Source organism: Bombus fervidus, chromosome 6 (genome assembly GCF_041682495.2).
Source record: "Bombus fervidus isolate BK054 chromosome 6, iyBomFerv1, whole genome shotgun sequence".
Taxonomy (NCBI): domain Eukaryota; kingdom Metazoa; phylum Arthropoda; class Insecta; order Hymenoptera; family Apidae; genus Bombus; species Bombus fervidus.
Window position 1 is genome coordinate 8,885,888 of NC_091522.1, and position 27,898 is coordinate 8,913,785.

The window sequence follows — 27,898 nt, forward strand, 5'->3', positions numbered from 1 at the left end:
GGAAAAAGAAATGACTACATTTTTCATTATGGAAATCATACAATCTTCATCTCACGAACGATTAATTCTATCTTTGAAGTTTTTTTAATTTCTTGCAATTTCGAATCAGCTTCTCTAAGATTGTGAAAGTCGTGTAATTGTGCGATAACTTGATTTAGTTCCTGATATTTCTAACACTATGATGATGTTATTTAGTTTATGAATTTATTTGATCAAGTTTATCCTGTTGCCAACGCACTGATAGACGAATATCTAAGGAGACTATTCTTAAATTTGGGATTCTTAGCTAATCGAGAGAATATATTGAAAGAATTTGCACATATCACGACAGTCTTTTATAGTTCAAAGTCTTTTAAAATTTACTTTTCTCATCTGCAATTCGCGCCACTTAAATTGAGACATTAAGTATTAATCTTTAAGTAACAAAAGTATGAGAAAATATCGTATAACATAGGTACAGCAGGATAAATAAATCAAAAACAGAAAAATAGCACGAATGTAGTTGTGTCATCTGAATCAGTGAATAGGTGTTATGCAGGAACCAATAAAATAAATAACGAATCCACATTCTTCAAGAAAAACTACTCCAGTGACACTAGAATGCATAAGGAAAAGATGGTCGCACTTGGATATTCTTAGAAATTGTTTATTAAACGATAAGCAATGTCAGATATTAATCGACCAGTTCAAAAGTTGAGATAAAATTAGAAACCACGAAGACGAGGCGAGCTAGCATCCAGTTTAGGATATAGTTTAGATTAGCAATCAGGCTAACTAAGAAGCACTCAGGCTCCAACTTTAATTTAGTTGTGAGCGTTAATCAGCGTATTAAATAACTTTAGTGAAGCAGAATTTAGTGCAAGATTAGTTTCCTCCATAAGAATATTGTGTCGCCTTTCGGAGAGATATTTTCAAAGATACCATACAAACAAACATTCGTAAATATTCCAAACATCTGTTAAAAGACTTAGAACAAGAAATAAAATAAAATTCGAGCATAAAGAAGTTTGCTTCCGAAGTGTAAAAAAATGTATTTACCTATAGAAAGTTAATATGTCTTTTGTTTACCACCATGTATATACCACAAGAAAGAAACGTGAAAGCTCTTGGACAACTTTATCCAAACTTTCTATCGATAGTGTAACTTCTATCAAATTTATCCAAACAATACCGCATCGAATCTCTTCCATTTTCATCGTATCGGTTATCGAATCGAGAATCTCAAATGTTATCGTTCGCGCGACGTGAAAATCTCCCACGCGATAAACATCTTCGGAAGCTGTAAAACATGTTCGTTTATGACGATCTTCGCGACAACGTTTATCCTCGAAGCAATTTCAAACGGTACGCTTCCGAAAACGTTTTCGTTTAATCTCGTAAATCGCGGTGTTCATTGTCTCTTGTTCGTTAACGAACACAATATCTCACAGCGTGCGACGCGTTTCGCCCACGACTCGCGGACCAATATTTCCCACTGACAGCTCGAAAGTATCGCGTTTACGAGGCAGCTCATGGAATTCTATAAGGTGTGTGTTCTTGTGTGGCTGGTAGTTTCGCGACTCGTTCTATTTCTCAACGTTCTTCTTGCCTCAAAGTGTCTGAGTCACCGCTTGCGCGCAACACTCTCCCTCTCTTTCTCTCTCTCTCTTTCTTTACCACTCGACGGTTATCGTTCTACAGTTTTATTCTTCCCTTGGTTTCAAGTTGCACGCTATCTTGCAGGGGTGTGTAATGATTCGGCATTATGTCATTCTGGTCGAGCCCGCGCAGCCATGTTGCCATCTAAGGGTGGTTTCCCTCTAACGTTTCGTAATATCCGAGACGTAAATGTTTTCATGGAAGTCGCCGTTGCGACTCAGTATTCGACGATAAGTGTGTAAGAATGTTTGGAACGTTTTAATAGTAAATATACATACTGCAGAAGTTTTTGATACGTTATCCTTGAGAAAGGGACATAGGATAAGGGAAAACACTTAATTTCTATAACGTGGATCAATTGTTTGCACACTTTGCATAACTTTCTGACATAATTTTTTTTTTACACATTATTTTATTTCATCTAACAAAGTAAAACGATTAGTTGGTATTGAAACTGTCACTAAAGCTTCTGACACAATTTACCCAACTCACTATTTTGTTTTATGGGCCTTTCGCCGTAAAACTCTTAAAGTATATAATCATTCTTAACGAAAAATAATATATAAACGTCGACGGGCGTGGAGTGTACGGTTGGTCACGTTCTACCCTCTTTTTTTCACACCCTAATCTCAAAATATCCTGTACTCCTACGCACGTTTGACGTTAAAACTAAGTCATTCGCGAGCAGTAATGAAAGTTTTCACTCCCACAAAACGTTGAATTGTGGGATTAATTGGAGCATCTAATGCCAATAGAACTACGAAGAAATTCCTATTAATGATAATTAATAGCGAAATATTCACCTTTGACGAGGTACTTATAATTAAATTATTGGTATATCTGGTCGATCAGATTATAACCGTATAAATTGGAATTATATGATGGATATGTGTACATGGTTTGACACAGAGTTCTATTGGATTTTATTCGCTTAATTGTGATACGGACGTCGGGAAAATATCACCTTAAACGGTGCTGTTTTGCGGCGCTAGACTCTTAAGTTTGGAGCATGTGTACGCTTCCGAGAGGAACTAGGCTCGGTAATATCTATTTGAGAAGAAGGTCAGTCGAGAGTAAACCTTGAGACAGGGCAACTCGAGAAAATTGGCCTGCAACATGTGAATTGCAAAGCGAAAAGAGGTGTCATAACAACACTGTGTTAAAGAGTTGGTCGCAAGATTGTTTGTAACTAAGTAAGCCTGAGTGGCACATACAAATTTGCTAAACGAAGAATGCAATCACGTCGTTTCTTTTTGTTAACAACAACTTCTTTCGAACAAGGAATTTATAATAACCCAAAATTCCTTGAAAAGAAACAATTTTATTGAATTGATACAAGGACGAAGCTGTACGAAACTTGAAAGGGCTCTGTGAGCTTTGGAACGACTCTACGAACTTTGAAAGGGGAGAGAAAATGCACAGAAAATCGTACAAGTACGCTACTACGTTTGAAACTTCTTACATTATGAAACAAATTGTGTAACGAAAAGAATTAATTCGACAATTTTCTACATAAAATATCGAGATCCAACCGACCAACGCATTAAAAATCTTTTCATTTAGAAGAACGTAATTAATTAACTCTCATACCTGAAGAAGAACCAGTGACATCGAGCCACGTCCCTTTATACGCCATGTTTCGAGATTCACAATTTTGCGTAAAATTATAATCAAGCGACTCGTAACTAGTAAAACTTATTCGTAAAGTTTAATTTGTTTTATTATCAAACTCGTTACTATTATGCAAAAGAATTCGATGCTGATAACCCGTAACTTATAACTTGCACAATTCCACTAACAACATTAGTTCCATTGTGTAAGGGGGCCCTGGTACACAGTTTTGTACAGATTTCCTCTGCAAGTACAGGCTTCTACGGCTCACTTAACTGCGGTATCAGATCGAATTAACAAATTAAGTAATGATCATAGCAGAAAACGTGCTCATAGTCTTGGTCCCTAACGTTCCAGAAGTTGGTCGATCGTCTTATCATAGTAGTGGCGCGTTACGGAGCAGCTTGTACACACAGATAGATACAGGAAAGGGGATCGTGGACGAACGTCACTAACTCCAGAAGTAGTCCTCCTATCGCGGAACAGGAATCCGGAGATAGAGGGTGCCGGCGGGCAACCTTTTCTGAAAGTGGCACCTAAAACTTTAAATCTCGTATCTTACGCCTAAGACGCCGTACACCCCTAAATATTTTATCCCCTTGCTCTTTCGTCTCTCCCGTGGAGAAATGGCCGCTCTTTAAGTTATCTTTCCCTCTGAATTCATAACCGGACCGGTATTTCGGTATCCGTCGATGAAACTTTTCTTCGTAAAAAGGAAAACTCTTAACGGCTGGAACGGTTTTAAACTAAAGAACCATCCCACGAAATAACACGCCTCCCAACTGCTCGGCCTGTACCGTATATATCCCGCCATTTCTTACAGCACGAAACTCCAATTGCATGTAGCTTTAAATTCATAAGCGCCTGCGTATTCCTTCTGCCGAAGCTGTAGCTTCCCTACACAAGGACAAAGAAACGCTTATTAATTCCAGACGTCTCTCGTTGTAATTTTGATACAACCATATAACAGGCGTCTTCATCAGTTTCAGAGATTTTGTAATTTTCCGTGTGATTTTCTCTTGTACCTTCCTCGCCTCGTTTCGTTCCCGAAACCGGTCTTGTTCTGTTCGAAAAACGAGCTGTTTCTTATAGATTCCTCTTCGTATTTTCTTTCATTTATCGTAACTATAATTTTGAGTAATATCATACCATTACATTGTATTACAACATTGTCCATTGATAAGGATTTACTAAGAAGATATTCATTTTAGCAATTTGCTTTGGTCGTGTTGATATTTTATTTATCTGAGTAAATATCTTGTAATTTTAACTTTCCAGTCTTTGTAACGATTTATTATCGTACAATTTATATTTGTAGATGTGAATGTTTAACCCCTTGTCACGTAAATTTGTCCACGTTTTATATTTACACATTTGTATTATTATATTTAAATTTATACTTATGAGCGAAAATGATTAATCCATTTTACAAGAAGAAACAATTAATAATAAATAATAATAAAATAGAATAGGAGTAAGATATATCCTTCATAAGATACTATAGCTAGAATTCATAGATCAATAGTTACAATAGGGTCACGTGCGTTAAACAGGAGTTGCTAAAGTTGTAATCCTGATTTCTAGAATTCTAACAATAATAATAATAATATAGCAACACAGAGCAACCTAACGAAAGAAAACTTCATCGATGATCGTTCATAGTCACGTAATTTGCCATTAACGATATACACATAGACAGAACTGAAACCTACGACATTCGTTTCTCGAATACATCAAATCAATCTTCAACTATCGAAACTAAGTGTCAACTTATAGCAATATAAGTAACTCATATCACAGCAATCTGGAGTGATGCAATATCGTGTCACGGATATCACGGTAACGTCGATAAATTAGCAACACGGTACTCGATAAACAGTGCCTCTTAATTTCGCCCAATTAACCGGCGATACCACGGGAAATTGGTGTAACGAATGCCCCACGGTGGCGAGGGGTTACGAACTAGGGGAGGAAACGGCAGAGGGGGATGAAGTTGCGAGTCGTTGAAAACTACGCCAGGTCCACGTTGTTCCCGAAGTAGGTTATTCCGAAGTGTTTCGCGTTTTCGAGTCGCGTTAATGCCACTCGCGAAAGGTGGTCCTGGCCCGGAATTACGCCACGGACGACCAATAAGGGGGTGCTGTTGATTACGCCAGGTGGCGGAACAACCGACATCTATGAGAGCCGAAGCGGAACAGGGCGGAGGTAAACCGAGAAATCGAAGAAGCTGTGTCTGCCGTACTGTGTTCGGCGCCGCGGCCTTTTATCCTAAGCAAACAGAATTTGATATTCTGAAATCCTGATTGTGTCGATCGAGACGAAAATCAAGAAAGACGTATGTGCGCGGATCGAGGACGGTGATCGGCAAAAAGTACGACCGAGAACCAAGGGAATGAACGCGGATGATAGAAATAACAGAATAAAGAGGAGGAAAGAGAGACGAGGGACAAAGGAATGGGAAAGCAACGAAGGGAACACCGTTACCTTCAGCGATAAACTCCGCCAGAGCGATCCTCAGGGAAATAAAGTTCCGGAATGGCTACGGAGAAGAGACTAAGCTTCGGACCCCCGACGCGTCGCTGTCGTCTTCTTTTCGCTTGACCTCTGACGAATAATGTGAGAAGCATCAACTGTTTCTGGTATTTTTCGTGCTGCCTCGAATATACGAGCGATGGACGTGGCGCTTATTTCTTATCCTTTCTCTATTTTCTTCCTATCCCTCTGTCTCGACTTTGAGATCGTTATTTCCTTGCTTATGTAGTTTATCCGTCAACCTGCCCGTTTAATTGAGTCTTCTCAACGAGTGCAGTTCCTTTGTGTAACTTTTTGCTACCTTAGGCGTCATTGATTTAAGATGCAGGATATTTAGAAAGATTAATAGAGTCAGTTATGACTTTCTTTTTATCGTATACCTTTAATCTATTCGCATCTGAACGAGATACCTCGCAATGAGATGTTTATGCAGTGCTTTTGAGTGGGATATTTGCCTTTTAATTTTTCTCATTGAATACACTTTTATGGAAATGAAAAGAAGAAAAGATTCACACGCGTGCACATTTTGGATCCATCGATTTGCAGAGTCGCTTTTCTCCTTTAATTCTTGTTATCTTTCCAGTTATACGCTTTCGTTGCTTTCGTTTGTCATATCGTATTAGGTCGTTTTGCGAGTGCTATCGTTTTTTTTTTTTTTTTCGTTATTGATTTTCAATGAAGTATTGTTTCTCACCTATCCACGCCGTATTGTTTTTAGCTGTCTGTTCCCTTGAGCAATATTTCATTTTTAACAGATGAACATTCCAAGGAGATCGGCAGAGTGGTGGGAGAATGAATGACAAGTGAAAATTCATATCACATATATTGGAAACACTGTATGCTTCATGCATTTCATAAAAACAGACACAAAGCAACAATGGCAACTAAAAATATTAAATAATTAACAGATATAAATGATTTCAGCAGGAAAATTTCCATCGAATTCTAGATCACAGAAATGTTATTTTACGAGAGATTAAAAAATATAGGCTCTAAATGGGAAATGATGATAGAATGCTGATAGATGATGGAACTTATAAAACGATTTAATATTATATTTCATATCCTGAAATCATATATAGAAACCAATAAATTCCCAATTAAAAGCTAATATTAATAACTATAGCATACATATGCTCTATATTCCGTATCAACTAGATTTTCATCATTAACCCTTGTATTTTTTATCGCTGTTCGGTTTCAAATTTTTATCTCCATTTATTTCATCAAATCTGACTTTTGTCCCACATCTATAGACAAAATATCTCGCGTTTCGTTTAATCAGAATGTGAGATATCCCGTTGAAAACATAATATATGCGTTATAAAGTGGTGCGAAATATTTACGCTCATAAGAGATTAAAACAAAAGAAGAGTTTCAGGACATTATTAAATCGAACACCGATCTAAATGTTTCTCCCTCTTATTTCTACCTATTACCGATTCTAGCGATTACCGTTTCTAGAAATCCTGAATTTTATCCAATGTCGTTCACGAACGTCGTTACGTTCAGTGACACGAATAACGGGCCGGCTGGGTTCGTTTCACGTTCCTTCCTCGCGGTTCCCTAGCTCGGTACACGCGCCTGAAAATGGAAGTCGGATCCTAAAGTCGGAAAGCACAGCCGGTTGAAACGCGATTCGTCTGGTTGCGTTCATAGCCGGTTGATTCGAGACGGCTAGGCTGTGGAAATCGGTGACGACGAGCAATTTCGATCCTTGTCAAGTAGCACGGAAGGGAAACCCTTCTGGCTGATTCAACCCCTTCCGGTGATATACGGTACACGCCGTGGCGAGTATTTTCGGTTCATTTCGTATTAAAATTATAATACCATCAATCGTTACCGCATGAAATCGCGGCCTGGTCATTATTCGCGTTGGTTATCACATAACAGAAATTCAAAACCGATACCGCGTAATGCTTATTGCACAAAGGTGTGCGCGAGTGAGCTCTTCGATGGTCGCATCGAATGCACTTGCACACATATACGAGCGCTCCGGTAATTACTACTCATTAAATTAATACCGGGCATTATGCATCGAAGAGAAATCGACCATGCGCCTCTTTTTCGCCGATTTCGCGGCGCCCCCGAAACGTGACTTATTGCACGGTGGTTTCCTGCCAGCCAGCTCGTTTGTTTCACACAAAAACTCCGCTATAATACGAATTCGAGGTGCGATTCCAAATCTTCTTCTATTTGTTTTTCTTTTTAATTCGTCATTAGCGACTCGGATGAGATCATAGATCGTGTCTTATAATTTTTCAGAGAGATCGGCTCGTTTTATTGAATATTTTAGCTTAATTTAATTTCGATGTTTGATTCAAATTATTTAAGTTGATTTTTATAAAAGAAGAATTAATATTAGATTGTAATTCAGCAATAGAGAATTTGTTACATATAATAAAAATAAAATGGTTCGCAATAATTTTTGTATTATACAGGGTGTTCGAGGTTTGAACGGCCAAACAATGTCAATATATTGTAAGGGTCCAGATAAGAAAACAATGTTACATAAGTATAGGTCATTTAAAGCTCTATTAAAAGGTCATAACAAAATTATGAAATACTAAGGGAACAGTAGCAATACGCAAAGGTAATTTGTCCATTGTCCTTGGCAATACAAAATTGACAACAGCTGAAGATAGAATTTATCGCCCTGTAAATTTCATTTCTATTTTGCTTCATTTCGGTAAATGCATTATTTCGAGATGGAGATATTTCGAGATAAACATTTAGTTAGATGCCTTTGTAGAAACAGAGTGAACGTAAATATTGCTGATCAGTCTTTGCATTATATCACAGTAACTGTGATTCTGCAACCGTTCCCTTTACATTTTATACTTTTGTCCTAACTTTTTAACAAAATTTTAAAACGATCTATGTTTATATAATGCTTTTTTAGACTCACAAGATACACTGACAAACTGAATGTTTGTTCGTTAAAACCTAGGATACCCTATATAATGCATATCGCATAATGGAAAAACTTTACTCCAGGAGATAAAAAATGTGTAATTTTGTGTATGCTATCTTGATCCTTGATATTGTAATCTGACACTTTCTTGAAAGAAAAGAGAAAGTAAACTTGTTGTTGTAAAAGTTATCTGTAATAGCTAGTAATAATGTAAGAATTGCAAATTTCAATAATAATGCTGTATTTTCAATTCTGGTTTAAAGACGAAGGTGTCACGAAGTGGAGATTTTGAAATATTATAAAATTTCCTATTTCTTTGGTCATCGTTAACGTTGCAAAGGATTCAAATAATATTAATAGTATTGGCTTTTCTAAATACTCGGGGGAACAATTCTTCACACTTTAACAAAACATCGTCGCTATGTAAACTATAATATTGTCAATAGGTTGAACTCTACTCGCTGAATCACAGAAGATGATATAATTTTGATTGGATCCTCTTGAGACCATTTGAAAACTTTGTCGTATGGCATATAGTTCACTGTAGTAAACTGGTATTATTCTCCTATTTTATTTAATTCTTTTTTCTTTTACAGTCAAAGAAACAATGCTCCCGATTGTTGTCTTGGAATTTTAGTTTTCCAAATATTTACGTTGATCTAGAAACGATTGCATTTTCGACTATTTGGGGGAGTGAAATGTCTTTTCAACGTTTGCTTTTTTAATGTTTAAACGAAAATGTCATTTGGCTGGGACAAATGAGTTGACATTGCTTTTAAAATGTTTCGAAACGGGCATTGTTTATTCGACACGTGCCGGGCTAAAACGAAACATTTGAAAAATGCTGCAATTTTGTCAGCAAATAATATCAATTCACCGCAGTCGGATATCACTTTTTGTCTCGTTTCTCCAATGGTTATATGTCATTATATAATATCATCCCACTTTTTCTGCTTTCCAACCATTTTTCGTATCCCATCCATCAATTTCGTTCGAATCGGATCAATTACGTGCAGTTAGCCTGTTTGCAGTCTTTCTGGTTTTTAAATCTAATTTTATCTCTTTTCTTTTTGACTGACATTTTTTGTCCCATCGGTTCTTTTTACGTACACATGTGTTTTTATATTATATAACGCAACTCTTACGGTGTATTGGAATGAATTTGATACAGGTATAAGTTTTCCATTAATGTGTTTCCGAATCAGAAAGTTGATCCCCGCCTATGCGTAGTATCAATGAGTTCTCGGGTTCCTGATGAAGACAACATTCGCACCATTGCGCTCTCCGACCCTTCACGAAGTTGTTGAGTATACAGAGTATCGCATGATTCATGGTACAAATGGGGTGAGAGACAGATTCTATGGTATAAAATAAGCCGAAATAAAGTATAGAGAATCAATATTGGAGGCTTAATTTTCGAGAAAATTAAATTTGAAAATTTCACAAGTACACGTGAATTAATTTAATTTGCAAATAGACAGGAGTATAAAATTGATAGAAGGATATTCTAAATATAAAAATATGAAAAATGTAGGATAAGGTTTGTCGTTTAAGCTTCCGTTTTGCAAAAATAGTGTTTCAACGCGTTTAGTTAATAATTAGCCAAATGCACATTTACTCGAGCAATTTTTTAACTTGTCACTCTAAAAAATAAGACATCCCAATGTAATTTTCGTCTTATTTTGAGACATAAAATCTGCCTAATCCTATTTGTATCAGGAATTACGGGATATTCTACAATGGCAATCGTATCTTGCAAATGGAAGAAGTTCTTATATCGAGTTCGACTTAATTTAGTTTGTAATTTATTGCTGAAAATACAAATTTCAAAACCGTTCTATATTTATAGTGCTTTAAAGTGCAAGTAATTTATCATAGAAAACGGAAAATAGAAACAAAGTTTTCATAATACAGTTAGTCGAATTTATGAAAATTTAATAAGCCTCTCCCAATTTACAACCTCGCTACTGTATCTCCAAACCCTTTTAAAGAAGCAATGCCTCTATAACTGGAATTTTGTTTTATATGAAAACATGCTGTAATAGTTGATTGGAGTTTTTCTTTCTCATGCGGAAGCTAGAGACTAGTTTTTGGTGTAAACAGATCGATTGTTGTGTGGTATAACAATGGAAATAAAATACAATGGTGCCGTGAAAAATAAATATCTTTCCGTTGTCGTTCCATCTTAATTATTTTCATTGGTTCGTTTCTTTTTCATTATTCGCTATATAGAGGTATTAGTCATACGATTATAAATGAGCAACGCATAGGATAATAATGGCTGTCGAAAAGAATATTCTTGTCTATATATGTGTGCCCAATTACGCTATTTTTAACGATAAAACGTAAGCCAGGAGGATTCTATCGACGAACAATAATCTGCCTCGAAGAAACGGCTTACGCATGGCTAATTGCTTGTCTGTAGGCGTCTTAATCCTTCGTGCTTAAAGCTTTGTCACTAAGGATAAAGTAAATTCAAGCATATATTAATATATTCGCTGAAACTCGGATTTTCGTTAAATACGATGCTACATGTTAACAAGTCATTTTCACGTAACACCTGTTTCTATATGACCGTAAAGTATAAGAGCTACACGCGTGCAAAAAATCATCAATTTTTCGATATCTGCAAAAATTTACTCCAAAAGCAAACTAACAATTTTCTAAGATGAAAGTTCGCCGAATGATGTTCTTTCATCTAACAAACTTATACTATTTAACGACAAAGCATGATCTAATGGCAAATGACATATATAAACAATTTTCAAAATCGGAGAATTATTATTTCAATCGTAAAAGAAACTTTATGCTAGCAAACTTCATTTACTTCGTATCTCGCATTTAAGTCCATACTATATACGTCTCTTAAAGGAGCATATTAACTCGGATCTGCGATGAACACGTTACCAAAACAAGAAGTATTCCTTTTACCACTCTACACCCTTCATCCTTCTTTCATTTATTTGTACCTTCAAATCGGCCTGTGTACATTCCCCGCTTTTCTATAATCTCTGATCTCCACGTACACCCTGAGCGAGCTTGGCGAATCGTTGAAATCCAGGTGGAAAAGAGCAAAGATTCCAGCCGGATTACACAATCCTCGAGTGTACATTACATCGTGGAAGATATATGCGATAAGGAAGACAGACGATGAACGATAAAACGTCGGATGACTCTCAGCGAGCCGGGCAAGCTCCGTGGCCGTAGCGTCTGATCGTTATTAATGAGCAAAGTGTGTCGTTACAGGCTTATTATCCGAGCCGTTCTAATTAAATTGGATTAGTGCAATGAAGCGTATCATGAAATTCTCGGTTAATGGTCTCACGCAGACCACGCCGCGCCCTTCGTTACCCCGGCCGATGTCGCTGACATGCAACGTTTCTGGCCGCGATCGACCTGATAAATTTCATTATGCCGGCCCTGGGATCGTGACGAGTACGATCGATCACGTCCGGCAGCAGCCAGCCAGCCAGCCAGCCAGCCAGCCCAGAAAAGAGGGATCTCGACAATGGGAAATCGCATTGTTCCCCGGAAACAGTCGAGCTTCTTTGCCTTCGCCTTGGAATCAACCATTCTCCCCGACATTAGCCTGGGTTCGATGGTTTTAGTCGATTTCTTGGACCAAACCAATGACGATAATATATAGACAATTCCTGGATAGTTACTGTACTACCAATACTAAAAGCTTGGTTTAATGTGATTTAAGTTTTCGCGAGAGAGACACCGACGATTTCCCACGAATAGCTTGGAGAAATAAATTTCCAATTTTTCTTCTTTACTCTTTCGCTTTTCTATCTTTATACGTATTGTCTTCTTCGGTTCGGTGTAACGGGTCGTTGAGATCTTTTGAAAATTTCGAAAAGGGAAGATGTAGTTATCGCGAAACAAGTGCACCCAAGTTAAAACCACGGAATCTGACGTTGGAAGTTGTAGCACGGTTTATCGTGAAAATAAGCGAGAGGTTGTAACGTTATAGTGAACCGTTTCGAATGATACGTCGTAACAATACGTTCAAGTAACTCTCGCATTAATACGCGCAGGGCAATAGCATTTATTCAACTCTACGGTAACGAGGCTGCTCGGTTGAAAAGTTATTTAAAAGCGCATTTCGCTGGCTCAGCTTGTTTCTTCATCTTCAACAGATATTAAACGAGTCACGCAGATGATTCGCGTTTCCTCTTCATTCTTTTGTTTTTCTTTTTTTTTTTTTTTTCATTTCTCGTTGCCACTTGCCGTTCCCTGGTGGAAATCGCGACGGTGAAATTGACGTACGTACATACCCACCGATCAAGTGTCGATTAAACCGTGTGAAAGCGTGCAATTTTCGAGAATATCGTGTATTAGGGAATTTAAAACGGGTCGGTTAATTTGATTATTAGCGGTCTGATGTTGTATGTTCAGCGAGTTCCGGCGGCCCTAATGAAACCTTGTAAATTTCACGCTCGACTCTTGCAATGATTGCCTGTAATGGCCTGGGAATATCATTAAACGATTCATCGTCAGAGTAAAGTTCATTGGCACCCTGCTCCCACGGATCAATGGAGGCCTGTTTATCCCTGGTATATCTGTTTACCATTCGCATTAACATATCCTGCTACATTCAAAGCAGAACCTTCTCCATGTAATCTATCACTCTACCTGCATTCAGAGCAGCGTAAACTTAATAGAATTGAAAAAAGAAAAAAAAAAGGAAAAATAGAAAAGAAGGAAACAGGGATGCTCTTCGATGCTTTAAATTTTTTAATAACACTCAATTCGTTAGCTAAGAGCTCGTTGGCGAGATATTATGGAAGCTTTCTCGTGAAATGCGTGATATTATTAAAAAAAAAAAGAAAAAAGAATATATAAAGAGTGAAAGAGAGGATGTAGAGAAAATAGGAGGGGAAAATATAAAAAGGAAAAAAGAAGAATTGAAATCCCTGGCGGGTTATTAAAGAAATCATTAATTATAAAAGATGAGTTTGTGCGTATACGTGCGCACACATACAGAGATAATTCAGAATCCTACTCATTGTTATTTGCATAACTTCTGAGCGCGATATTCGACGGCGAACTAATAATACGTTTAAAGTTCACTTGCTGTAGAAATTTCCTCCCGGTACTTTTTTTAACAAGCCGATTTATCTTGTTGTTCGCCGCTTCGTTTTTTCATCGACCCGTCAAAATGCCAGGCGAGCTTCGCGTTTCTCACCCCTTGCCTTTATGAGAAAAAGAGATAGAGCGAAGGGAAGCTAGAGAAAAGAAGAAAAACTTTGCCGCTTCTATTCGTCCTGTGTCCATTATAATAATAGGTGGCCATCGTCAGTTTCAATTTTCTTCCGAGGTATTTCGACCTTTTTAATTCGAAATTTTTATCCATCAAATTATCGCGTCAATATACTAATTTCAAACGATAATTGCTTTAGATTCCAGTGACTCTTTATCCCCTCTGTTCCTTTCTCTTCCGAATTCATTTCTCGAATATTTCAAGAACATTTTACGAATATCCCTGTAATTTCCACGATTCTAATCACAATGGTCTAAAAGCGACATATCGACGTATAACATCATCGAACTATACCCATTATCATTACGTATGATAAACATGGACTGTAAGATATACTTTGCGATCGAGTCTTTTAACGATACTGTTTAAACGATTTCACTTAGATGCACGTAGTCAAAGGCTTTCCTATTCTGTCTTCTTATTTTATTCATTTTCATTCACCGTTATTCTACCCCTAGTTGTTAGCTAAGAATTGTACAGTCAATGAAACTTATAGTTCATTCAAAGCCGCACGCGGGAACGTCCTTAACCCTTCCTGATCTATGGTCGAGGTATAACACGATGCAATGTCATTCGTGTAACGTACTCACAACGTGAGCAACAAAAAGATTCTTTTTGATGTGATATTTTTTACAAAATAGCTGATTCTTCGTTGTTTATCCTTTTATAGTACATTCAACATTCGAATAAAAAATAGCCAACCGATCACAAAATATGCAGTTAAAAATATGCAGACGATCAAAAAGATTGTAGCAAGATATTGTATAGGTCAAGAAAATTGTACTAAAAAATTGTATCGGTTAAGCAAATTTTTTTTTTATTTGAGTGTATTTTAGAATCAATTCTCATTGAGAATTATTCTAAATATTATTAAAATAAAATCAAGTATTATTTAAATAAAATCAAGTCTGTTTGATAATACGTAGATTTATTTGAGATGTAGGCCTTTTGAAATCGGAAGGAACTGGCTAGTAAAGATTCTGATTTCTAACTGGTTCTGCCAGGGATTCTTGGATCCTTTTTGGGATTTATGTAATTGGGTTTATTCTACGTTTTAGGAATTTGGTCCTTTAGGTTGGTTCTATGGCATCATGGAGTACTTAGGTCGGCCCGGCTATTTTATCAGTAAAATAGACAAGCTTCTGACACTTTTGGGATAACTTTTACGTTCAGGGTGATAAAATAGGGGCAGATAAGACGACAAGTATCTTCTTAATAGGTTTCCTATCAGCATTATATCCACTACCGTTCACGAGAATCATAACAATTTGATCGATTTGTGGTAACAACATTTGAATTTGACCAAAGTGTACAAATTAATGACGAGCTATCAATTAGAAATAATATCATCTCTTCACGTCAAATATCACAAGGCTGATTTATCAGTCTGAATTATCTGTTAAAATACGTAGCAATAATATGTTTTATTATTCAATATATCTATATACTATACATATTCATTATTCAAGTATTCACATTCATATATTCACTGCTCGCATTAACGACAAACAATTTTTCCAACTTTCTTTGACACATTAAAACGTAAACACTACTATTTAAGTGTGAAATGAAAGACAAGCTTCTTTGTTATTAAATGAGCGATAACCTTAATAACGTTTTATTTTAAACCGATTTCCGGAAAAATTTGCTTCGCCTAGTCACTCTTCTAACTAAACGAACGCACTGAAAATCAAACACATTAAACGTGAGAGGTCGGTGAATACGAAGGAATTAATTTATTTTCTATTAAACGAAACCTATGTGCGATATGTATACACGGTGCAGAAGACAAACACAAAGACTCTAGTCCCGGATGAATTAAATTTAACTGGCGCCCGATTCGTTTCGATGATCCCGCGAGAAAATGTTTACCCTGGCGGAGGTCAGGCAAAAGCGCCGTTCTCGAGTGTCATAAGTTCTTAATCCCTTTCGTAGCTTCCAGCAGTAAACACCCCTCGACCGCACACACGCACAGCCAGTGGCGTTATCTGAGTCCCCTATGGCCCTATGGCATGACGTTCGAATTCAACACGCTTGGGATGGTCGGGACGATTAAGACTTCCGGGAGACGGGGGCATCTGTCGTCGCGGTCGTATTAATAAATATCCGATTCGCATTCAATCTGGACAGCTTGGCAATCGACTCGTTCAACAGCAGTCAGACAGAGGGGAAGGAGAAAGAAGGAGGAAAACATACAAAGAGGTGAAAAGAGATATAAAGTGAAAAGGGGAAAAGGAAGAGAGGAATAAAAGAAAGAAGATGGGTAAAACTAAGCGTGATACTCGACTACGAAGACTAATGACACGGGGACAGGCATGAAACGGGGTGCTGAGAGATCCACTAGCATATGGGGGGTGGTTGTGTAAAAAAAGGGTGGCGTAACAAAGAGAAGGATCGCTTGTCAACACAACACAAACGACGTCCCGTAATTTCCTGACAGCATTGGCTATAGCTGGAAGAGCAAAGTGAGAGAGAAAGAGAGAGAGAAAGAGAGAGAGAGAGAAAGAGAGAGAGAGTGGAGCCAACTCGTGGAAAACTGGGACGCCTCGTAGAAATTAACGTAACTAACGTCGAACGAAGCGTCGGAACCCTCGACCACGCAAGTTACCTATCTACCATGATCAATGGCACGTCGCATGCCGAGAAGAAGGCTTTACTCGATCGTAGGGTGTGAATTTATGGCAAGCTCGACGGCCTTGAGCGTCCGAGCTGTTTTATAATTACGCCTCGTAAACGAGCCTTCCGGGGGGGTATCAGCTCGATTTTAACGGAAAACGTCAATTTCCGGCGTTTCACCTTCCATCATTGTCCCGTATCGTCACGTATAAAACGAAACGATTAGACGTCGAATTATTGACTTGTTTTCAGGTGTCTCGCTAGAGTAAGACTTTTAGTTCACGCGAGTGGCGAATTAGTGGTGTTCACGCGACCCTTGAGTTTTATAATCTTTTCCATGAATTTGTATTATTGAATACTGTGTTTTCTGTTTTCCAGTTACGAGAGAAAATTTCCAAGTCACGTTTAATATTTGTTTCGTTTAATATTCGTTGAGAATAGAGAAATTTTTTTGCGTTTACATACGAGATTGTTCGCATATTTCACAACAAAACGATGTACGTGAGAGGAATATAGATATTGCAATTTTATAATTATCCCAACGTATCAAATTAACAAAAGAAACGGATAAGAATTAAAGAGAAATCCTTCACGCGTTCTCGATTCCCTTGAATCTTCTGCACCATCGTAATACGTAACTTTTAACCCGCTCGTTCCGATAAACGTTGTTACAGATTCATTTCCCGCAATGCGATTAATTGCGCTAAACAGGTTAAGTGCCCTATCGATCGGTCAAGATTTATTCTTTTTATCCCTTTCTCGATCCCTTTGCGCTTCTTGTGGTCGTTTCGAGGGATGCTTCGTGTAAATATAACGTTGCTTTCACGCGGTTATAACACGAGAAAAGTGTCTGAGTCAACTTCGTTCCCTAGAAACCTAGTGTCACATTCCATCTAACGCTTAAGTATTGTTTAACTGGAGGAAATTGTAGAAATGTAGTTTGAGTGACGCTAATAACGAAACCATTCTTTGTCTCGGTGAACAGATAACCCTAGGGATGGGAACACGTTTTCAAAGAAATTACGACGACAATATTCTCAAATCATCGTAAATATTTACGAAACGGTACAACATATCGAACAAAAGTTTAGCTGACAATCGTACAATTTTTCACGTGCTTTAAAATATAGCGATAATGAATTTTCAAATATTATTTTCAAAAAGAGTTAATTGCTTTTTGTAGTTTTACTTTTTATATTCAAATAAATAACCTTTTAAAAACTCTGTATAATTAGATACATGAATATGATTTGAATTATAAAATTATTTGAACGCACAAAATCGAGCTTTCATACCGAAAAGTACTTCAATAGATGTAAAAATATTCAATTCGGTATGTCCGCATAATTAAATTTTAATAATGCACGTTAAAAGACAGAAACAATAAAACGTAATTACTTACTCGTTAATTTTTATAAATCAATGTCACATAAATATTTTAAGACAATAGCTATTGAAAAATTTGTACTCGTAGACGTACAAAGGCAATTTATCCGTAGTAACGTTAAATGTACTTTACATTTATACGATCTCTTGAAAATATCGTGCTTTATTATCATAAATGTATGAAGGTCACTAAAAATTCAACTGTGAACTCGTTCAGATTGGTGATTTGCAAACTTCTACGTGCGAAGTTACGATCATACCTTTTGTAGTAGTAAAGCATGATATTTGCCGGATGATTGTGTCAAATACTATGGTTCACTTAAGTATGGCAATAGCGATGTTCTTCGGGAAAGCATTTAAAACAGAAATATTTGTCGTGTCACACACAATGTATAAAAGCGATACAAACGTGCTAAATAGTTCTCTCTTTTTTGAAATAACGCTAGATTATAGGATTAAACGTGAAACTAAATTAGTTGACGCGGATAAGTAACCACTTTTATATCGAACGCATTTAAATACGTTTTTGAATTTAAGAAACGAATATTGATTATGTGTCAGTGAATATACCTTTACTATATTATTGTATTATGTTCATAATGTATAAAGATGAGTATCGAAGTAATTATATTAATTGTAGTAATTATACGAAGTAATTATATTACCTGTATGACATACTAAGCATTAGTTAAATATGATTACAGGGACATATCAAAATTTTATGTCATTCGTGCTAAAATTGCCACCATTTGACGAACAAAATCAGACTGTTCGTCTGCGAAACGTTATTCTACTTACATCAGATTATAGTTAGCACAGAATAACGCGAACGAGATCAATTATGCACGGCATGATTCATCGATAATATCTTACAATGTGTTTCAATTTCCAAGAAATATTCTTGAACTTTTACGTTTCCGTCAAGCGTTCGCTAACTTTGGAAACATGATAATATTAAAAAATGTTAGTTAGACGTTTCGTTTTTTTATAGAGGTTCAATTTAAAAACTTAATACGTTTTCGACGAATCCGGTTTCAACGAAATTGCGTTTTTATTTCATTTTCGAATTAAGTGTGTCTTTTTATGCAAATGCAAAATTTTTTATGAACATCGCTAAAAAGATGGCATCTAAGCAGAGATTTCGCTCTTTATATTTTATGATAGTTGGTCCTTTATTTTGAATATTTGATATTTTCTTTTTTTTTTTTTTTTGCATATTATGTACATACCGTAGACATTTGCACACTTAACTTCTTCATAAATGCATAAATATTCACTGATGTCTCTCAATTTCCACGAAACTTCATGGATATGCATCACCTGTCTTTAAACTCTACTTTACGTCTTTGAACCTAATAATTTATTCTTTTTTTCGTCGACGTCGTATTAAAGTACTCTTTTTCAGTCGCCAAACGATTTCAACATCCAAAAATCAATTAAAGCGAACTTATCGTATCTCCTCTCCTATGATGTTCAAATTGGCGCTTTCAAAGCAGTGACCCTCGCGTTTGGTCGACATTTTCCGCTTATGAGGATGAACGCGTTCCCGGTTTCAGGATAACATCGAGAAACTTGATTTCCACGTAACAAAAGACGAAGAATATCGAATTAGAAAATGGAATACATGATTGTACTTTGCGAAGCAAAAGGATCTTCCGAGGCAGTACGTCAATTTTCTCGATCCCTTTGTGCCTTCGAGAAATTCTTTCTCCTTCCCCCTAGCCGAGTCTGCCGAAGGTCCACGGTGATTTGCATAAATAACGAATTGTTGAACAACTCCGAAGACGAAAGTCAAGGGACGACAAAATTGAATGAACGCGCGTTTGTCTCTGAGCGCAAGTTGAATCACGAATGCATATATTCGACGATTTTCGCGGGCATTTGCATTTAGAAAATTATGTGTAATTAGCGCGTGTGAAATGAATATGTTGCAGAGCAGGAGAAAGTTCATTAGCGGCGGAGGAATTTGCATGCGATTTCAACCAACGATCTTTTCGTTGAGTATTTCCCTTGAAAAATTTCCAACGATCCTCGCTGAATATTATCCTGGAAACACAGCGTCATAGGGTTCACCGTTGCTCGTATTAATTTTGCAGAATTATTAAACTACCCGCTCTCTTGCGATACTGTAATCAACTACGATCAACGTTTCTGTCTAGTGCGCGATTTTTGCGGGTCGGATATTAAAGCATAGCCGGTAGAACGTTCTAGCTTCGCAATACACTTTTCTGAATTTTTCACAATTTCCTACTAGCCTATCGGTGAAAAACAGTCGGTCAAAAAGAAAAGTAAGACATCTGTTCTATAGGATTTGGAACTCTATTTCGGGAAACAAAGTTACTCGATGAAATTTAACATTAATATAATATTAATATTTCGTACATGGTTAATAATACATGGTATTTTCCTATAGTAAGTCGTTAATAATCTTGTAGTTGATGCGACACTAAGCTCCAATTTTAGAAAGAAGTTTTTACAATTCCGACTTTTTATCTAAATCTTTCAAGAAAGGAAGAGGTAGTAGAAAACCCTTTCTTACTGGATGGTAATAACACGGCTATCGTACCTCTGTTACGAATAAAAGTTTCACAGCGTCGACGGATAAAACCTCGAAGTTTACGATCTCAATCGGAACGTTTCCGGATAATTAAGTAGAAGGAAAAAAGGCGGTGTGATTACAAAAGCCGTACGAGAACTATACACGCGTTAAAAGCGTGCAAGATAAACGCATTATCATCCGCCAACATACGAGGCTTGCACAAAATAAGGTTTCGCTTTGTTGATCGAATTCGTTGTAAACCAGTCGACACGGTTGAACTTCCTTCGGGATTTTAGTCGCGACAAAGTGACGGATAAATTGGATTTCCTTCGTCTTACTCTAAAATGCCATTAACTGCGTTCCGTTATCTCGTTGCTGACTCGAGGGAGAACTTATAAAAAAGAAAAGAAGAGGAAACAAGAAATAGGAAGAAAAAAAGGAAGAAGAAAAAAGGAACATCTATACGGTATCCCGATACGCGACGAGGTTCATTAAATTTTAATAAATCCACGGCCGCGGATTATCGAGTTTCGACGTCATTAAATGGTACGCTTTGTTAGACCGTAAGTAACGGACCCTCTTCTCGATCGGCTCATCATGCAGCGGAATTACAAAACGGAATGCATAAGATGGTCTAAAGAAATCCAGAGGTATTCGGTTTCGAACGGTGTACAAGGCGTCTTAAAGCTACGCGATGCAAACTCAGCTAGCAACTGGACGAGAGGGTGGAACACACGAAAGGTTAGCATCAAAGCGGTGAGACTCACTTTCAGCGCGGGGATGTGGTACACGGTTAGTCCTCAGTGGGACCAGCTCTTTGCGCCGAAATCGGGTAGTCCTTAAGAAGACGTAGTTCGGTCTAGTTCCAGAGTACACAATTACACGGTAGCGCAGGATTAAGTCGAGACGGCGAAGCCGAGACGTTGAAATCGGCGAGAATTTAACCCTCAAAGGAGGGCTGCAATCGGGGATACATGATACCCCCGTATTCGGGACTTACGATCCACACTGGTCTTTAATGGAAAATCCTGGCAAGTTCGCAAATGGCACAGCGTAACCACTCAACAATCACGATTTTTACTGGAGTCACTCGATCACGATCAGATGTTGCCTCTTCCCGTGACGTAATTTATCCGAAACGAGCAACGAGAATGAGAGAAAAACGAAAGAAGGAAACGACAACGGTTCCTTTCTCTCAGTCAAAAACACCAAGAAAAAACTTTTCCTTTCTTCCAAACGATCACTGATACACAGCTGCACATTCACGATACACAGAAGAAGCAAACTATCACTGAGAGGATTTTACGATGGATTTCTCGCACTTACTGACGGATATACGTCGACGAACAAGTCTCGACCTTAGTGTTCCCTGATTCGCGTTAAATCTGGCAAAGAAGAAGAGCTTCTCTTCTCTGACGACAAAAGTGTGTCACGCGAGGAAGAAACCACCACCACAGCGATCGAACGATTCCACCGCCGTAGTCGTCGTTGGGTTATCAGAGGTTTCGTGTAAATGTTCTCTCTTTATCTCTCTCTCTCTCTCTCTTTCTCCACTCGTTCGTCCTTCGGTTCGTTGTTCGTTGTTCAGCGTCGCGAGAAGAGCTTATCTCTCGCGCGACGACGTCCTCGGGTCAAGCACACACACACTATAGGGTCGCGAAAAACGGAGGAAGAACCGAACGAGCCACGGATGAGATATGTAAATCCCAATGTATCGTGATGTGTCACTGTGGTCACACACCGATTTGCCCACAACGAACGCGACTAAGCGCGTACCTGTGTGCGTGTTTACGCGTACTCGCGAATCAAGTAACGGGGCCAGAGACGCGGCAACGCGACGCGTTCGTACTTTGCTATTTTATGATCCGTCCCTCCTCGTCGATGACGAACGAACGCAGGTGTTTCTTTTAATCAGGCGAGTACACGTCGTTACTCAACGACGCACGTCGAAAAATTCTACCCAGAACCGAATACGCACCAGCCCTAGGAGAGACCCTTAGGCCGGATCCGCGGAGTTTCCTTTCACCTCGATTTTCGGTCCCCTGCCACCCCCGCGCGAGTTGCACAGGCGCGAACCGCTTTCAGAATTTCCGAGGCTCGGGTACCGCGCACGTCGAAAGAGAGGGGAGCGCCCTCTCGCCGTTGTAGGAGAGACCGCTCGAAGAGGGAGAAGAGGGTTGTTTGATAGTAGGGGTGAAACGTTGGAGAAGGTAGAAAGTTCTCTTGCCTCTACTCTGTCGTGCAATAGGGGGAAAGAGAGAGAGAGAGAGAGAAAGAATGTGTGTGTGTGAGAGAGAGAGAGAAAGAATGTGTGTGTGTGTGTGTGTGTGTGTGCGTGTGTGTGTGAGAGAGAGAGAGAGAGAATTTCCACTCTTCCCGCTTCGTGGAAATTCACATGACCAAGGGATGGAACACAGACGTGCGACACCAGGTCAGAGAGGAGAGTCCGTCTTATACACACCAGCAGTACTACGACAGACACCGTCAAAGTCCTGGGGTCTATGTACTTTTACGTATATTCGTATTCCACCAACGGTGGATGTTGTATTGGTACAAGTTATTCGTGCCGCCGCCACTACTGCCACCACCACCACGACCACCGCCGCCGACGCCGCCACCACTACCACTAGCAACCACCACCACTACTATCGCCGCCGCCGCCGCCGCCGCTGCCACCGCCGCCTCCACCGTCGTCGTCGCCACCGTTGTCGCTGCTGCGCTGCTGGTGCTGGTGCTGATGGTGGTGCTGCTGGTGCTGGTGCTTGCTGGTGCTGGTGCTGCTGCTGCTCGGCTAAGCGGTTGTGTGGGTGTGGTGGGGTTCAAGGGGGTGGCGCAGGCGTTTTGGTGCACCGACGCATTGATCCCTGGAATTCGTAGGGACGGTGACTAGGGCCAAGCATGTGTCCACTTTCGATGTGAGAAAGAGAGGAGAAGAGGGGGCCACTCGGTGAACAGAATGAGAAGTACACGACGACGAACCTACGGGAGTAGGGAGAAAAAGGGTGGCTGTACCAAGGGAGGGGGTGAGAGAATGGAACAATGAGGTTGGAGGAGAGGAGCAACCGTTTTACTCGTAGCCGGTGTCCACACCTGCAGACCGTTGGTCGTGATGCGTTTGAGGATGATGGAATGTCGGTTACGATTGAAAATCTTTTCGAGCCGGAATCTGGATCATGGTAGGGGAAACGGCCAGAAGTTTCGGCCTCGGTGTTTGACGTCCTAACTAGGAGAAAGCGAGATGATGGATAATGATGATGGATGAAACGAGATACCAGGCGGACCAAGGAATAGCGTGCAACGGTTTAAAGAATCCGCGTCTCGAGGGTAGTTTTAATCGCGTATAAAACCTCGAGCGTTCATTTTCCGATGGAAATCAGGGCTTCGCTTCGTGAAAATGTTAGTACTTTAGTTATTTCGTACGCGTCTCCAGGCAAAAGGAAAAGAAGCGAAGAAAAATCAGAAAAGCGTATGTAATTCAAGTATTATGAAATTTCGTGCCGGACTTCCAAGTTCAAATTTGTTCTTATTAAACCAGCTAGCGTAACGTTTTAATCGGTGCTCGTGAATGCGTTTGCCATGCACCGGAAGTTTTTCAAGTTAATTGCAAGTAAAACGAATTCGTCTGACCGTCGTGTTCCTTATTCAAAAGTAGAGAAAGGAGGGAGGGAGGGATGAGAAGGCGATGAATGGCCAAACTATAAAATTAACCAGGAGTCAGAAAAGCCTCGGTTTCTTTGACGAAGCGAATCCATCGATTTCGTATAATATAATGTCCGATTCCGAAGTCTCGACGGTATCCTATTCACTCGGTTGACCTCCGCAAAAATCGTTCGTTAATTAAGACGGCCGATCCCGACGGGTATAGACGAAGAAGAGAAAAGAAGAGAAGTGAAGAAAATAGCAGCGTAACAAACCACGCCATCGGTGCTTCCCTTTCTCGACTTGGCCAAGCCTGATCTGGTGGTTTCGCCAATCCGGTAAAAAAGGTCTTTCCTCGATACCTTCACGCTCGTTTCTCATCGATTTTACGATTCGTTCGATCGTCAACGCGCATCCAGCCTTCGTATCATACCACGAGAAGCGCCGACACGGCCAATGCTTTCTATAAAATATTCAAGTCCAAGCAGCGTACAGATATGTACCAATACTGAATAAATAATAGGGACGAGGAAGATCCACGATCAGTTCATAATTCCGTTCCATTTCGAAGCTCTGATCCATTCGTCGATCTCTCTAACGAGAGCTTCGTACTCGAGAAGCGTAAGTTCCGTACGTAGGTTGTATAGGATGAAAATTTCAAAACTGAAAAGAGCAGATGAAGGGACAGGGTTAAGTACTACTACATCGTTGAACGGAACGAACGATGGAAAGAAAAGGATGCCGGGTAAATGATTAGAACCATCGGAGGAGAATTATGTACCTGCTCTCTTTCTCTTAAAACGGTTTCTTCGTTACGTATACCGGAACTGTATCGATAATTCGTTCAATTGACTGACACAATTATTTCTTACAATTTTCTTTGAGGTTCTCGTACACCGAACAATCGTTTTCTGACGTTGACGGTGTTCCTGGTGTCGTTATGAGTCGCTTTTCTCCGAAATCAGAACCGCCAACGATCGATCGATTTAATACCGTTGTTGGATAAAAGTTATTAACGCGTATAGTAATTAGAATTACAGACACAGTATCACCGGTGATAAATTAGCGAAACATCTCGAAAATCCTCAATTTTGAAATATCTATAAATAAATATCAACTCTCAAAGCGAGCTATTTACGAGGATGGCAGTTAATTATTTATACTATATAAAATTATAGTATTTAAATCGTAGTGGCATTTTTTCTTGTTTAATAGTAAACAATATTCTATTTCAGAGAATTTCAAAGCAAAGACTATCAGTAAAATTGGAGAGGGAACAAAAACTTTTCATTACTAAATAACCGAGTAGTTAATAAGTTTCTACTTCGAACTGTCTATTTCAAATCGATTTTCCAATTACGTTCAAGAGTTACGTTCCTTCGTCGCGTCACTCCTCTAGTAAATTTATACGGATTTGGAAAATGTTATTATTACAATTGACATTTGATCCTCAAAGAACAAGTCGTACCTTAATTTAATTTCTACAAATATGTAGAATAATTGTAGCAAATGAATTATAACTATCTTAATCGAAATACGAAAAGGTCATCCTGCTTTGTAACTTCTTCTTCGCAGATACGCTGATACGGTTACAATGTGTAAGTATACTTTTGCAATGGAACCTTACGATTTTCTTCCGCATAAATTGATTTCCCGTGTTATTCTACGCGCGAAAGATGTAACATAAGATACCTACTTTTTACAACTCATTCAATTCGTTTCACTGCCACATCGTAAACAGTTTCGTATTCTTCTCTTAACCTTACACCGTTCTACGTTCCAATTTACTTCTAGCAAGTAAAATCGATTATTATGTATCAAAACTTGATCAAGGTGGAATGTTTCCATTAGCTTCGAAGATGCATATATCTAGTGACATTACGAAGGACCTTTAAACCTATTAAATAAGAAGTATTACGTTGTCCGAAATGTTTCTTTCGTTTTATAAGAAAATAATAGACGCATAATGTTTTTTGTTTTATATTAGTTCATTGAATTACGCACGAATATAATAATAGAAATAGAACAAAACTGATCACGTCTAATTCAATAAAATAATATAAAACAGAAATTGTTGTTCATCTATTATCACCTTATGAAATGAAAGAAACTTTTCGGACAACCTAATAGATACGATAAAACGTTTCATGAGGCTAGAAACACAGAGGTTTAATCTTTTTCATTTTCTTATTTAATTCCTCGGAACCGAGTATTTTCTGCGAAATATACGAAAACGTTTTCACAGTACGTACATTGCCATCGATCATAGATACAAGATACGTACCTCTACATTTATCAGCTCAAAAGATTTTACTTCGTCTAGCAGAAAGGAAAGTTGGTCATCCATGGCTGTCGCGGTTTCGACAACTAATTGTAAGTAGCAATTAAAGGAACGTCGAAAGACAAGATTGAAATGGAAAGGCGACATACCCGCGACGGTGTTTCAATTTACCTCGACGCGCGACGATCCTTTTGTTCGCATTATAATGGAATACATTGATCGAACGAATAACGCGTACACGTGCTCGCGACCTCCTTGAAAATTGAAATACACGCGAAAATTGGGGAATTTATTTCCTGGCAAATGAAATGCCATTTTTTGTATGTATTTTGTCGAGACGGAATAACGATTTAAAAAAATAAACTAGAAAAAAAAGGAGCACGAAGAAGAGAAGAGAATGGGAACGGAGGACGCCACTTTTATGTCCGAGGCCGAAATCAATTTTTGCATAGCTGTAGTCGAATTCGATGTTCCGTACGCGTGTTCATCAGTCCATTCCACATCAACGAATGGTGGAAAAATCGTGAAACCTCGAGTTCGTCGAGGCGCGAAATCTAACGAACAAGCAAGTCGCGATACGCGATTCCAGAAAACTTAAATGTCTTTTAAATTTCTTCACATTCAAACTATTTAAACCTCTTGTAACCGAGAAGGGGAGGAAAAGAGAGGAAGAGAAAAGCGTAGGGAGAAGGAAATTGGATGAACCGGGTGATATAGCTGTCTTCTTGCCGGGGGTTCGTTAGCACGGGCCAGATACGCGAACATCCCCCGAGCGTGGTACGCGCAGCCGAGAGATTTAAAGATAGATTCGAAAGTAGAATCAGGTCAGGGTACAATCCGCCACCACTGGCGGAATGTGTCAGTAAATCGGCGAAAACGCGTCTGCATTAACGAACCGACGCCGTCACTGGTCCGTGTTCGCTTTTGATTGCAAATGATTTCAAAACGTACGGTCAACCTGAACCGCGAACCAGCTAAACCACCGAATGTCCGAGTTATGGAAGAAAAAATGGGAAAGAGGAACGATAATTAGCTGTCGTTTCAACTTCGTTTCGGTATTTTTTCTGCGATGCCTGTGTTATCGAAATAGTTATGTAATAATTGCATGGGGAATGATTGTAGGCGAAAAATTAGACAGAGTAAATTCGTAAAGCGTAAAATAATAAAAACTACGTTTAAATTTCTCGACTTTTCAGATAACAACGCAACCTAATAATCGGAAATTAGGTTCACGACGTATGCGTTGATTTATTATCAAATGAGGAGTAACCGGTTTTATAAAACAACTTCCGTCGTGATGTCCATATAATTACGTGATTTAATTGGAAATAACCCTTGTGCGATATAATTACAGATACAATCGTAGCAATTCCGTAACACGATGAATATTTTGTTGAAAAAAAATTGGAATGCATCAAAGAAGAATTAAAAATGTTAGAAGGATTTTTGTAAAACTATTAACTAATTTATAAATAA

At 38.6% G+C, this 27,898-nt stretch overlaps 1 protein-coding gene across 4 annotated transcripts in view; it reads right to left on the minus strand.

The window, feature by feature from the left end:
- Positions 1-27,898, minus strand: part of Dpr12 (defective proboscis extension response 12) — a 111,661-nt gene that overhangs the window by 77,096 nt on the left and 6,667 nt on the right. The window contains exon 1 of one of the 4 annotated variants that reach the window (XM_072006063.1): positions 22,481-22,597. The exons of 2 other annotated variants lie outside the window; for them this stretch is intronic. The gene's annotated coding sequence lies outside the window, so the exon portion shown is untranslated. Of the gene's footprint in view, positions 1-21,269; positions 22,598-27,898 lie in introns of those variants that run through there. One more of the 4 variants, XM_072006061.1, reaches the window with a different exon arrangement.